We start from the raw sequence: 15,762 nt of genomic DNA on the forward strand, positions 1-15,762 counted from the left end.
ATGAGTTCTTTATATATTTTGAATATTAGCCCCTTAATGAAGGTATTGTTTGCAAAAGGAACCCTCATACACTGCTGGTGGAAATGTAAATTGGTGGAGCCTTTTAGAAAATAGTATGGAGGTTCCTCAAAAAATTAAGAATATGATAAATGTCTAACTATTACATTGTTCTGTGCACCTGAAACTAATAAAAAAAATAGAAAAAAAATAAAAAGATTCAAACTGCAAAAAAAAAAAAAAAAGAAAGAAAATTAAGAATAGAGCTACCATATGCCCCAGCAATCCCTCTTCTGGGTACTTATCCTCAAAATTTGAAAACACTTATTCATAAAGATATATGTGCCCTTCTGTTCATTGCAGCATTATTTGCAATAGCTAAGATGTGGAAACAACCAAAGTGTCCTTTAACAAATGATTGGATAAAGGAGATGTGGTACATATGTACAATGGAATACTACTTAGCCATAAAAAAGATAAAGTATTTGTAACAACATAGATGTATCTTGAGAGTATCATGCTAAGTAAAATAAGTCAGATGGAAAGGACAAGAATTGTATGATTTCACCCCTATGTGAGGTGTAAAACAAAAAGCAACAAACAATACAAACTCATAGACATAGACAACAGTATGGTGGTTACCAGAGGGGAGAGGGTTATGGGGGAGGATAAAGAGAGTAAAGGCGGTCAAATATATGGTGACTAAAGGAGACTAGACTTTGTATGGTAAGCACACAGGGAATATACAGATGATGTATTATAAAGTTGTACATCTGAAACTTATATAATGTTATTAAAGTTATTAACCAACATTACCCTCAATATACTTAAATAAAAATGGGGGGAACTAGAAGGCACTACGAACCAAGAGAAAAAACAAATGATAGGAAAAGACCCACAAAATATAAAGACATACTTTTCTATATACAAAAATAACGAACAGCTTTAAAATATGTGCAGAGAAGAAATTAAAGAAAGACTAAGCATTTTGAAAACTGAAAATACAATACCGTGGTTTTCCCGAAAATAAGACCTAGGCCGAAAATAAGACCTGGTCTTATCTTAATTTTTGCTCCAAAAGACACATTAGAGCTAGCTGATGGTTCGGCTAGGTCTTATTTTCGGGGAAACACGGTAATCAAAATTTTAGAAACTTAAATGAATATGTTCAACAGCAGCTTCAATACAACTAAAGAGAGACTAATAAACAGAAAGACTTGAATGAGACAATTAATCAAAATGTAGTTGTAGTGTGTTGAATTGTGTCCTTAAAAAGGTAGTATGTCCAAATCCTAACCCCTTGTACCAGTGAATATAACCTTATTTAAAAATAGGATTGTTTTGTGGATGTGATTAAGCTAATCATCTTGAGACGAGATCATCCTAGATTTAGGGTGCTTCCTAAATCCAGTGTCTAGTGTCCTTATAAGAAAAAGGAGAGGAAGATTTGAATCACAGATTCAGAGAAGACCCATAGACAGAGAGGAGAAGCACCCAACTCCCAGATTCTCCTCAACGAGTTAAGGATTTGGAGCCCATAAAACTTTGGGCCTGAACTTTTAAGAATCCCACCAGAGGGACAGGATCCCAAAACACCTAACTCTGAAATCCAATGGGGCTTCTGTCCAGTAGACAAACAAGACCATGGCAAACAAAGAAGCAATTTGTAATGGGTACATGAGCACTCACTGTGGATCTCCCACAAGGCTCAGCCCGAAGGGAACAGGCAAAAGCATCCATCTCCCAGTCTTTCCCTGAAAGAAAATTATCTGCAAACTTTGAAAGCTACTGTCTGAGGGCCAGGCTTCTAATATTACAAGAACCAGGGGCTGGCTGTGTTCCTCCTCAGAGAGTGAGAAAGCTGGTATATACTTATTCCATATTCTCCCTCCAGCCAGATCCAATAATAAAACTAAGTCTCCCTGAAAGGAGCTTGTACACATATCTGATGCCACAGCATTTGTGGGTCTCACCCGAGGGACGGGTCACTGGGATACCTGGCTCTGATATCCAATAGGTCTTGCATTCATGGGTCTCACAGGACTGTAGGGAACAAAGAAACACTTCTTAACAGGTGCAGGAGCACCCCCTCCTCCACGGCTATATACCTTGGATCAGCACAGAGGGAGCAGACAAAATGACCATTTCCCAGTTACTCTTTTGCAGAGACTTAAACATGGGCTTTCTCAGCTGCTACCTGAGGACCCAACTTCTAATCAGCCTGCATCTAGGTGCTAACTTCAGTCCCTTTCTTTAGGACACTGATGTGTGTTTCACACCCTAAACTACTGGGAGCCACTGAAAACAAAGAAGGGGGTTTGGATAATCACAAAAGTTTGAGAGACAACTAGGGGCTCACGCCAGGCTGATCAATGAGATTTATCTCCTATACAAAACCTGTATCAAGTCTGGGATAGGTGGTTGTTTTATCTAATGCATAAAAACCAACACCGACAGTCAAGGACAATGAAGAAATAAAGGAATATTTACCAAACAAAATAACAAGATAAATCTCTAGAAACAAATCTTAATGAGATAGAGATAAGTTATATACCTGATAGAAGGTTGAAAATGATAGTCATAAAGATACTCACTGAGGTCAGGAGAGCAATGAAAGAACAAAGGGAGAATTTCAGTGAAGAGAAACAAAATATTCTAAAGTATCAAAGACAAATAACAGAGCTAAAAAGATGGTAATTGACCCAAAAATTCAACAGAGAGGTTCAACCACAGAATAGATCAAGTGAAAGAGGATCAGAAATTTCAAAGACAGGTAAGTCGAATTCATCCAATCAGAGTAGAAAAAAGAACAAAAGAATAATAAGAATGAAGATAGCTTATGGAATTTATGAGATACCATCAAGTACTATATGCATTATAGGGGTCTCACAAGGAGAAGAGAAAGAGAAAGGAGCAGAAAACTTATTTAAAAGAAATAATGGCTGAAAACTTCCCTAACCTGGGGGAAGATAAATATATCCAGGTCCAGGGAGCCCAGAGAGAGTTCCAAATAAGGTGAATCCTAAGACCCACACCAGGACACCTTATAATTAAATTGTCAAAAGTTAAAGATAAAGAGAGAATTATATATATATAAAAGTAGCAAGAGAAAAGCAACTTGTTATGCCCATAAACTATCGCATATTTTTCATCAGAAACTTTGCAGGCCAGGAAGTAGTAAGATGATATATTCAAAGTGCTTAAAGAAAAAACTACCAAACAAAAATGCACTATCTAGCAAAGTGGAAAGGTCTTTAAAACTGAAGGAGAGATAGTTTCCCAAACAAAAGCTGAATGAATTCACCACCACTAGACCACCCTCACAAATACATTCAGAAAATTTCCAAGCTTAACCTAAAGGACTATAATTAATGACAAGAAAATACATAAATGTATAAAGCAAAAGTATTAAAAAGTAACTATAGTTACAGTAATTTGTTAATGGATCTACAGTGTAAAAGATGTAAATTGTGACCTCAAAACATAAAATGGGGGAGTGTAAAAATACAGAACTTTTGCATGCTTTCAAAGATAAGCTGTTATTAGGTTAAAAGAGACTGTGTAAATATAAGATTTTTTATGTAAGCCTCATAGAAAAACTTACAGTAGATATACAAAATTAAAGAGAAAGGAATCAATACCACTACAGAAAGTAAACAAGTCAGACAAGGACACTATGAGAAAAGAACAATACAGGCTAATATCTTGATGAACACATATGCAAAAATTCTGAACAAAATATTAGCAAATCAAATTCAATAATACATTAAAGGGATCATACACCTGACCAAGTAGGCTGTATTCCAGGGATGCGAGTATGGTCCAACATCCACAAATCAATCAATGTGATACACCACATGAACAAAATGAAGGATAAAAATTATATAATCATCTCAATAGATGCAGAAAAAACACTTGACAAAATTCAACATCCATTCATAAGAACGCTCAACTGAGTAGAGAGGGAATGTATCTCAACATAATGAGGGCCATTACATATTACATATTACAAGCCCACAGCTAACATTATACTCAACAGTGAAATGATAAAACCTTGTTCTCTTAAGATCAAACAAGACAAGGATGGCCTATCTTGCCACTTTTATTCAATGTAGTACTGGGATTCCTAGCCAGAGAAATCAGGTAAGAAAAAGAAATAAAACGCATCCAAAAGAGAAAGGAAGACATAAATTTATCTTTCTTTGCAGATGATGTGATGTTAGGTATAGAAAACTCTGAAAACTCAACCAAGAAAAGAAAAACCTGTTAGAACTAATACATAAATTGAGTAAAGTTGCAGGATGCAAAATCAATATACAAAAATGAGTTATGTTTCTACATACCAACAATAAGCTATCAAAAAGAGAAATTAAGGGAGAGATCCAAGATGGCAGAGTAGACAAATACTGTAGCTATGTTTTTCTGTGAACACATTAAAATTACACTATATTATATAACAATCAACCTGGAGAACCATCTAATGTCTTGCCAAACAGAAGTCCTATAATTAAAATATAAAGAAGAAGCCACATTGAGACTGGTGGGAGGCATGGAGACGTTGAATGAGCCCCAAACCTCCCTGTGGTAGTTGAGAGTCAGGAGGGATATCTCAGCCACCTACCCACTAAAAATGCACCATCTAGCAAAGTGGGAAGGCCTTCAAAATGGAAAGAGAGTTTCCCAGACAAACAAAAGCTGAATGAATTCATCACCACTATTTCCCCAGAGAGGCAAAGGACCCCTCCACACCAGCACCCCAGCCCAAAGTACTGGTGTCAGGAGAAGGAGCCCCCACAATATCTGCCTGTGAAAACAGTACGGATTCCACCTGTTCGCGTAGGATGGAAGGCCGCAGGAAACCCAGATGTCCTCTTAAACAGCCCATCCTCTTAAACTCACTCTCTTGCAGGCACTCACCTTGGGCTCCAGCGGAGGGACGGTGACTCAGGTGGTCTTGGAAACATACAGAGTGAGGTGCAGACTGAGGAGTGTGGCTTCAGGGGGAGACCTGGAGGACAGTCAGCAGTTTCCTAAAGAGGGGTCCTACTGCCGTGCAGCCAGCAGGTGGGCGCCATCTTTCCTATGTTGAGCCCACCCCCACAAGCCAAATCTAAATTTAATTGGCCTGGCAAGCTCTGCTGCTCTGCCCTGCTGACTCAGTTAGGATTCTACCCACCCAACTCACCCATCTGCTGGAGGCACTTTCTCCATGAGCAGCCAGCCCCTCCCACATTACATTGTTTCTTGGAAAACTATCAGAGACCATTGGCCCCAGCTGGGCGGCAACTGGCTTCAGTGTGCTCTAAGACTTGCTGAGTCACTCCAGGCTCAGCACTGGCATCAAACCAGAGTCTACATTAAACTATTGACTGCAGTTCTTCCCACTCTAGTGACTCCCTGAGACCCTGCCTCACCCAACTCACATACCACATGCATCTTTATCAGTGGCTGAACCAGCAGGTGGAAGCAGGCCTCCAGGAGTCCTGGCTTTTTGTGGAGCTACCACAGGCCTGGTAATGGTGGCAGCATCCTCAGTTCACAGCGTAGCCTCTCCCATGCACCTCCAGGTTGAGCACAGTCAGCGAACAACTGTGGATCTTTTTGTAACTCCGGATCTTTTTGTAAGTCCTACCATGTAGCCCTTGGCCAGTCACAGGCAGTGGATGACCTGGGCCGGCACTGGAGCCCCTCCCAAGAGGCCCTAGAACCAACAAATTTGGAGGTTGGCTTCAGACCACAGCAGAGCACCACCTGATTAGCCCCACAGGTGGCACACACAAAGGGAGGTCTCAACAGGCACCACAGCCCACTGGGGCGAATCCCACTCAGTGGGGGTAAGCCTCCTGCACAGCAGCCCATAAGCTGTGGATGTGGCCAAACCCCACAACCAGTCAACCTGAGGGTCAATCCTACCCACTGATGTGCCAACAGCAATCAAGGGTCAGCTATAACAGGAGAGAACACACAACCCACACAAGAGACACTCCTGGGGCACTCAGCTCAGGTGACCAGGGAGAATGTGCCACTGGGCCCCAGAGGACACCTACTGCATTAAGACCACCCAGCCAAGACTGGGAGACATAGCAGATCTACCTAATACCCTGTTTCCCCGAAAATAAGACCTAGCCAGACAATCAGCTCTAATGCATCCTTCGGAGCAAAAATTAATAAAAAATCCAGTATTGTATTATATTATATTATATTATATTATATTATATTATATTATATTATATTATATTATATTATATTATACCTGGTCTTATATTATAGTAAAATAAGACTGGGTCTTATATTAATTTTTGCTCCAAAAGATGCATTAGAGTTGATTGTCCGGGTAGGTCTTATTTTCGGGGAAACGTGGTACATAGAAACAAACACAGAGAGGCAGCCAAAATGAGGAAACAAAGAAATGCATCCCAAATTAAAGAAAAGGAGAAAAATCCAGAAAAAGAACTAAATGAAATAGAGGCAAGCAACCTACTAGAGACCGAGTTCAAAACAATGGTTATAAGGATGCTCAAGGACCTTAGTGAGAACTTCAACAAAGAAATTGCAAGCATAAAAAAAGGACACAAACAACAAAGCAAAAATAAACAAGTAGGACTACATCGAACTAAGAAGCTTCTTCTCAGAAAAAATAAAAAAATGTCAAGATGCCAGCAGGTCTGGTTCCTTCTAAAGGTTTTAGGGAAGAAGAAAGAGCATTGTGAACACCTTTATAAAAATACATAAAAATATTTAAAGTGGGGGAAATCTTAGGGAAATAATTTATCAAAATTCTTTCAAATAGAAAACATAGTCTAATAACTGTTTACAAAATTGAATCAATAGTCAAAACTGTTCTCATAAAGAAAATCTAAGCCCAGATGGATTCACTAATGAGTTCTACCATGAATGTAAGTTAGAAGTTAATCTAATCTTACATATATTAAAAAAAAAAAAAAAAAAACCTCCAAAGTATAGGGAAAAAAAAGAAATACACCCAAGGTAAACTTCATATCAAAACCTAAAAAAAAAAAATATGAGAAAGAAAAACTAACTGTTCTTAGTCATGAGAATACATGCAAAAATTTTAAACAAAATATTAACAGAATTAATTCTTAAATAAATTCCTGGATAAAACATCAGATGTTAAGTTTATCTTGGAATACATTAGAAAATCAATGTAATTCACCATATTGACCAAGTAAAGGAGAAAAACATGGTAACCTCAATATATGCAGAAAAAGCATTTGATAAAATTTAACTTTCACTGATTATTAAAACAAACACTTTTTTGTTGTTGTTAGTTTGTTTACAAAAGATCTTCTATTGAGTTTGAGCTTAAACCATCTTGGTTTATTTCTTCACTATCTGAAATCTTTCTAGGAAAGATGCAGAATATAAATAAGTAAATATTAGTTTTTCTCAGCAAATTACCACCTGGAATGAGAAATTTATCCCCAAATGTGGAAGATTGAAAATTTTAGGGTAAGCTCATATTTCAAGTAGCTTTCTACTTTTTTTTCAATGATGTTCACTTTTTACAATAACCCAAATGCATTTAAATTGAATTACATGTTCAACTCACATACACTGCTTATACAGCAGCTCCTTTCACTTCAATTCCTTGATTACTGACTATGTTCCAAGGCATGTCAAAAGTGTTGGAGTCCAAAAAATTGTTTAGACACGGTTCTTGTCCTCTTGGAACTTAAAATTCGATGAGGGATTCAAATACACATACAAAGCAATGAAAACAAACACTTCTTAATGGATTAGTAATAGAAGGGAACTATTGTGATGGTTAATTGTATGTATCAACTTAGTTAGGCCACAGTACTCAGTTATTTGGTCAAATATGATTCTAGATGTTTCTGTAAAGATATGTTTTGGATGGGATTAACATTTAAATCAGCAGATTTTGAGTAAAGCAGATTGCTCAATAATGTGGGTGGGCCTCACCCAATCAGTTGAAGGTCATATGAAGAAGACTGACCTCCCTCCCTCAAAGAAGAGGAAATTCTGTCAGTAGACTGCTTCAGACTTAAATTGCAACACTTCCCTGGGTCTCCAGCCTGCCAGTTTACTCTGCAGATTTTCCAGCCTCCACAATCGCATCAGCCAATATTTTAAAATCCTTCTCCATACTCCACAATGCACTTTTTCTGTTTAATGTCTCTGGACATTCTTCATATTTGTAATTTGTGCCTTTTCCTTTTTTTCTAGCACATCTTACCAGAGTTTTTAATTTTTACTAGATTTTTTGGAAGAATCTATTTCTAATCTTATTGATCCTATCTACTACATATTTTTATGCATCTAATTTCTGCCTAAATTTTTATTATTTATTTTGTTCCATATCCATAATATGTCTATGTATACACACACATACACTCTATTGGTTTTGTTTCTCTGGAGAATCCTAATAAATCTACAAAAGAGCATTTACAAGAAAATACAGCAAACATCATTCTTCATGGAGAGATGTTGAAAATTTCCCCTTTGATATTGAGAAGAAAATAATTATTTAGCATTGTACTAGAGGTTCTAGAGCAAACGAATAAGGCAAAGGAAGTAAATAGAATAAAAGAATGATAGAAAAGAAACAAAACCACCATTATTTACATATGATACAAGACTGCATATGTAGGAAATTCAAAGCATATACTTATAAACTATTAGAATTACTAAGAGTATTTAGCAAGGTTGCTGAGTATACTGTCAGTATACAAAATGAATTATATTTTGACATTCCAACAACAATCCAATAGAAAAAGAAATTGTAATCAGATATCAAAAAAAATTTTTAATCAAGTAAATAAAAAAATAAATCTAATGAGGTTTGATAAAAAATACAGTGAATGTTTAAATAGAAAAATGTACTACAGTAAAAGACACATTGCCATTAACCCGCCTCAAAATACTCCACCACCACCCCGACCCCTGACCCCACTCCTGCTTCAAACACACTTTGCTCTTGCCACTTTCTGAAGCAATTCTGGAAGTCTCCTTTCACGAGTGTCTTTACTTCATCCTACATCATGACAACACTGCATGTCACACATCACTTCTGGTATAACAATTTCTGTCAAATAAAAACATTACGGTGTATCCTCATCCACCTATTCACCGGATCTGGCACCATGTGACTCCTGGTTCTTCCCCCAAATCAAAATGACCATGAAAGGAAAACATTTTGAATCTATTCAGGAAATCGAGGCAGTCACAACAGCGCAACTAAAGACAATCATGAAAGAGGACTTCCAGAACTGCTTCAGAAAGTGGCAAGAATGATGGAATAAATGTGTTCAAAATGAGGGAGATTATTTTGAGGTGGATTAATGACAATGTGTCTTTTACTGTAATAATTTTTTTTTATTTAAACATTCATGGTATTTGATCACACCTCCTAAAAGTGTAAGAATTATATGCAGAAAAGCACAGAACTTTGAACAACACTGTATATATGCCAATTATCTCCAAATTAATCTGTTGAGTCCATTCAACCCCAATACGTATCCAGCAGATTATATTATGGAATTTGATAAAATAATTCTAAAATGTATATAAAAGTGTCAAAGGAGAGCCGGCCTGGTGGCTCAGGCAGTTGGAGCTCCGTACTCCTAACGCTGGCTGAAGGCTGCTGTTTCGATTCCCACATGGGACAGTGGGCTCTCAACCACAAGGTTGCTGGTTCAATTCGTCGACTCCTGCAAGGGATGGTGGGCAGCGCCCCCTGCAACTAACAACGGCAACTGGACCTGGAGCTGAGCTGTGCCCCCCACAACTAAGACTGAAAGGACAACAACTTGACTTGGAAAAAGCCCTGGAAGTACACACTGTTCCCCAATAAAGTACCGTTCCCCTTCCCCAATAAAAAATCTTAAAAAAAAAAAAAAGTGTCAAAGTATCAAAAATACTAAGATACTTTTGATTAAGAAGAGTAAGATAGGGTACTTGCCAAAGTTTATATTAAAGCTATTGTAATTAAGACTCAAGTATCCACTGAGACATAGATATACCAATAGAACCTAAGAAGAAGACCAGAAAATAGACCCACACATAGGCATACACTTGCTATATGATAAAGTAGGTATTACAGGTCAGTCAAGAAGAGATGGAATTTTTCATTAAGAATGCTGGGGCAATTAGTTAACCATATAGAACAAAATGAAAATTGGACTCCTTATTCACATCATACACGAAAATCAGTATGAGGTGAATTAAGACCAATCTTTGAAAGGCTAAATTCTAAAACTCTTAGAAAAAAATTATTGGAGAATTTTTTTTATAAGTTCAGGGTAGAATTTTTTTTATAAGTTGAGTCTGAGTGCAATCAGAGAAATAGAACCACTAGAATGGGTAATATGTGTCTGTGTATTTGTGTGTGTGTAAAAGGATTTGTTCCAGGAATCTGACCACCTTGTCTTCTATTTAGTATCTTTCCATCTGGTCCTGGAACTTAAAGTCCACAGGGCAAGAAGCCAAAAAAAAAAGATGAGTGTGGCCTGAACAAGAGCAAGAACAAGATGGAACTCGCAAGGACAAGCTGAAGGCCACAGGGCAGATTGTTATCAGTGCCAGTTCTTGCTGTCTTTAGCCTTGTCCTCCAGAAGACAAGCTTCTTTGTCACAGAGCTAAACACAGTCCTGACCCAGAGGTAAGATAAGCTAAAGAAAGATCCAGGGGACAATGAAGTAGTTTCAGGCCTGGCCACCCCTCATGGCAACCAGATGACAGTAGATCAGAGACAACGTGTATGAGCTACAAAATGACTGCTGCTTCACTTTTACCCTTCAAGTTGCCACAAGAGTCTCTAACTAGAAATGTAGGCAAAGGGAATTCTGGGAAATGTAGTCTAGCCTAGCCAAGCTGACATAGGTAGTTCAAAGTCTCCCAGCGGTAAGAATATTTTTCTTAAAGAAGACACAAAGAGCTGCTGTAATAGTATATGTTATTACTATTATTAAGTAATTATTATTATGTAAATTATTACTAACTACTTTTATTCCAGAAGAGAAAATAAGTATATTTTCTGGGCTCTTGAATATTTGAGAATATCTTTTTTTCGATATCATATATCATTCAAAACTTAGACATGTAAAAAAGTCTTGATTTACATTTTATCTCTCAGAACTCTGTAAAAGTTGTGCTGGGTCTTCCCTTCAGTGTTACTGAAACAAAAGTAGAACTTCATGAAAGTTTTTGCCTACCTTTGAGGTAATTAATATTTTTGTCTGAATAGTTTATAGTATTCATTCTTTGTCTTTATACACCTAAATCTTTTGTCAAAATGTGGTAGATATGGCTTTTGTGGCAGACATTATTAGTAACGTACCCAGTATCCAATCCTTTTCTTCTTTACCAAGAGAAAGTAAATTTTGTTTGAACAGTAATGCTCCCAGCCAAAGTATTGCTTAGTCTTCATTGCAGTTAGAGGTAGCCATGTAATACAGTTTGGCCAGTGGTTCAATAATACATGAATACAGATTTTGTATTCCTGATCACTTCTTTCTTCCATGAAACTAGAATGCAACATTGGAGGCGAAGCAGCCTTCACATGACTGTTCATTCTCCATTCAAGGTCACTGGCAATACATCAGTGAACAAAACAGTTAAAAACCTCTTCCCTAACTGAAACTTAAGTGCAGCTTAAACTATTGTATAACAACATTAAATACTAGAATTAAATAAGTACAATATGCAGAATATTGATGATGATAAGGGCTATGGGAAAAAATTATATCATAATATGGAATTCCAGGAGGAATTCTGATATCAGAGGGATTATTCATTATGAATCTGTACTAACTGGACAAACAGTTAATCAAGTTTACTATTCGGAAGTGCTAAAAAGGATGAGTGAAAAAGTTAGAGGACCTGAACTTTTTGCCAACAATTCAGGGCTCTTGCATCACGACAATGCACCAGCTCACATGGCACTGTCTGTGAGGGAATTTGCAGCTAGTAAACTTATTATGTAGTTGAACTTCCTCCCTACTCACCTGATCTGGCCCCCAGTGATTTCTTTCTTTATGCGAAGATAAATGAAATATTGAAAGGAAGACATTTTGATGACATTCAGGACATCATGGGTAATACGACGACAGCTCTGATGGCCATTCCAGTAAAAGGGTTCCAAAATTGCTTTGAAGGGTGGACTAGGCACTGGCATTGGTGCATAGCTTCCCAAGGGGAGTACTTTGAACGTGACAGTAGTGATATTCAGTAATGAGGTATGTAGCGCTTTTTCTGGGATGAATTCACGATCTTAATTATCTGACATCGTATATACAATGGAATATTACTCAGCCATAAAAAGGTGAAATCTTGCCACCTGCAACAACTTAGATGGACTGAGAGGGTATTGTGCTGAGTGGAGTGAGTCAGACAGAGAAGGACAAACACCATATGATTTCACTTATGTGTGGAATCTAGAGAACAAAATAAATGAACAAACAAAACAGAAACTCATAGATACAGAGAACATTTTGAAGGTTGCCAGGTGGGTGGGGGTTGGGGGGGGTGGATAAAAAAGGAGAACAGATTAAGAGGTTCAGATTGGCAGTTACAAAACAGTCACGGGAATGTAAAGTACAGCATAGGGAATATAGTCAATAATATTGTAATAACTACGTATGGTGTCAGGGGTAGTAGACTTATTGGGGGGATCACTTCATAAGTTATATAAACGTCTAACCACTACGCCGTACACCTGAAGCTAATATAATATTGAGTGTCAACTGTAATTGAAAAGTAAAAACCAACTTTAAAAAAGAATAAAGAAAAACATAGGAAATTAATTGGTGCAATATGATTAACTAAAATACAGACCTTATTCAAATTTCTCATATTTTTTTTCACTTTTGTTCTTTTTTTCTGTTCCAGAATCCTCTCTCATATTACATGTAGTTCTTTTTTCTCTCCCCACCCCCTTCGTCTCTTGCAGTCTGCAACATTTCACTCTTTTTCTTGTCTTTTATGACCCTGACACTTTGGAAGAATACTAATCAGTAATTTTGTACAATGCCTGTCAATTTGAGTTCACTGATATTTGCTCATGCTTGCAGAGTATTAATCAAGTTGGGCCGCCATAACAAAAATGACAGACTAGGTAGCTTAAACAATAGAAACCTATTTCTCATGTTGTGGAGGCTAGAAGTGCGACGTCAAGGTTCTAACCAATTTAGCTTCTGGTGAGAGCTCTCTACCTGGCTTGTAGATGGCCTCATTCTCACTGTGTCCTCTCCTCTTATAGCCTTTCTTCAGTGTAAATGAGCTGGTTCCTCAGTGCATTCACACTGGTGTTGGGGTGGGGCACCCTTTTGTCTCACTTATAAGGACACTAACCCTATTGGATCAGGGCCCCATCCTTATGACCTCATTTAACCTCAGTTACTCCCCTAGAGGCCCCATCTCCAAATACAGCCACACAGCGTGGGGGTGGTTAGGGCTTGAACGTATGAATTTTAGAAGAGACACATTCAATCCATAACAAAAAGGTTTTGTATTTTTTGGAGAGACTACCACACACACAATAGTCTCTCTGTGCATTATATCAAGGGATTCACGATGTTGATATGTCATGTTATTGGTCATTTAGATAGTGTCTGGTAGTTTTTTCCACTATAAAGTTACTATATTTCTCTTTATAAAGCGTCTTTAGAAAAACATTTTAAGACTGCAAATCTTGTTTCTCTTCAAACTTGTGCCCATTCATTTTAACATTCACTGGTGAATCTTGTCTGCAACAGTTATTACTGGAGCATTTGCAATGATGATTATTTCCCATTTACCTGTATATTTATTAATTAGAGCTGCCTGTTCTCCCCCATTTATGTATGATTTTTATGTTGGTATCAACTGAGTATATTTTATTCTAGGGATTAAAGTTAAATGCCATCATTTATTGTTGCTCAAATCATTCCAGTTTGGAGCATTAGGAGCTCCTTCACATCGGCTCCTCTGTGTTTGATAAGCGTCCATCTTTTAGAGCATTTCTTTACCTTCTGACATCACAAGATGTTCTAGGCTCAACCTGTATTTGCCTTGCCGTAGCCTGCCCCAGAATCAACTTCTCCACCAAGCCCTGGTTCCTTATGTTGGGGAATGGTGTTTAGAAACCAAGATCTGTTGCTAGGTGTGCTCACTGACCTGGACTGTCACTGCTTCTAGGCCCTCTCAGTGAACAGAGTACAGAAATATGTGAATATACACTAACTCATACATACACGCATATGTACATTTCTTAACCTATTTATATATTAAAAACCATGAGCATATACTGATGTCTGTTATTCTAATCCAATGCCACAGTTTGTTTTAGCCTTCCTACTTTCCTTTGAGTGTCTTCAACAGTGAGAAACCTGGCTCTCATCCACAATATATGAAATTATTTGTTCAATTCTAATATACATGTAGTTTCAGGAGTGCTAATTCATACTTCTGTGAGAAACACTTTTACTAACTAGATTACAGCACTTAAGGCTTTAGCTTTTCAGTGCCCAGTGAGGATATTGCTTTCTAAGTGATATCCCCTTAAGTGTGGTCGTGTTATGCTTTTGTAATACACGTACTTCCATTTGTTATTATTTGCACTCCAGTTTGGCTTCCCCCATTTCCTGGTTGCTCTTCATCTTGTTTATTTGAAGGTATGTGAAGGGTGAGACATTACTATAATTTTAAGAGTCAGAGCTATAAAAAAGTTCAGAGAAATGTTACTCTGCATCATCCCTTCTAACCCACTCCCATTCCCCTTCTTTCTATGCCTTTCCCTTTCCCTTGGGTAGTCAGTCTCATAATGAGACTAGTTTTTCCATATTTATTTTGTATAAATGAACAGATGTCTATGTATTTTCTCCTGTCTTTTTTGTGCTTTACCGCTTTCATTTTACAGTACGTCTTAGAAATCACTACATTATCAGTTCAGAGTTCTTCCTCATTCTTTTCTTACAGCTACATAGTCTTCTACTGTGTGGACATCCCATGGGTTTTTCAACCACTCTATGAACGGGCATTAAGATTGTTTCCAGTACTTGGCAATTAAAAACAATATTGTAATTAATAAATTTTTGCATATATATTTTCATATTGGAGGCATACCTTCAAGACAGATTCTTAGAATTGCCAGCCCCATTGGTTGAAAGGTAAATACATATGCAATTTTGTTAGACATTGTCAAATTTCCCTCCAAAAGAATTGTACCAAATTGCATTCCCATTAGCAATATATGAACAAAGCTACGAGTATTTCCTCAGTCTTGCAATGTGTTGTCATATTCTTAAATCTTTTCCAGTCTGACCAATGAGAAATGGTATTTGTGTGGTTTTAATTTGCATTTATCTAGTTTTAATTTTTGAGCGTTTTCATGTTTGAAGGTCATTTTTGTATCTTTTATGGTGAGTTGTCTATTCATGCATTTTTCCCATTTTTCTATTGTTTTTTCTTTTCTTTTTTGTCCTTTCCCCGTTCTTATACTTTTAACAAAATTACGTGGCTATTGTGGTGTAGGACTTTGGTTTGAAACAGGGAGACAGTTGGTTATTTCAATAATCCAGATGAAAGACAATGCAACGTAATCACAGCAGAAGTGGTGAACAATGGTTAGATATCAGGTATAATTTGAATAAAACTAAGAAAATTTTCTAACAGACTCATTGTAGAGTGTAAGTAAAAGAGAAATCAAGGTGGACTCCAAGTGTTTCTACTTGAAAAAGTGGAAGCCTATGTTTGTCATTAACTGATATAAGAGGTGTTGGTTGAGGCAAATTTCAGGTGTATAAT

The sequence above is a fragment of the Rhinolophus sinicus genome, linkage group LG14, assembly GCF_036562045.2.
Source record: "Rhinolophus sinicus isolate RSC01 linkage group LG14, ASM3656204v1, whole genome shotgun sequence".
NCBI lineage: Eukaryota > Metazoa > Chordata > Mammalia > Chiroptera > Rhinolophidae > Rhinolophus > Rhinolophus sinicus.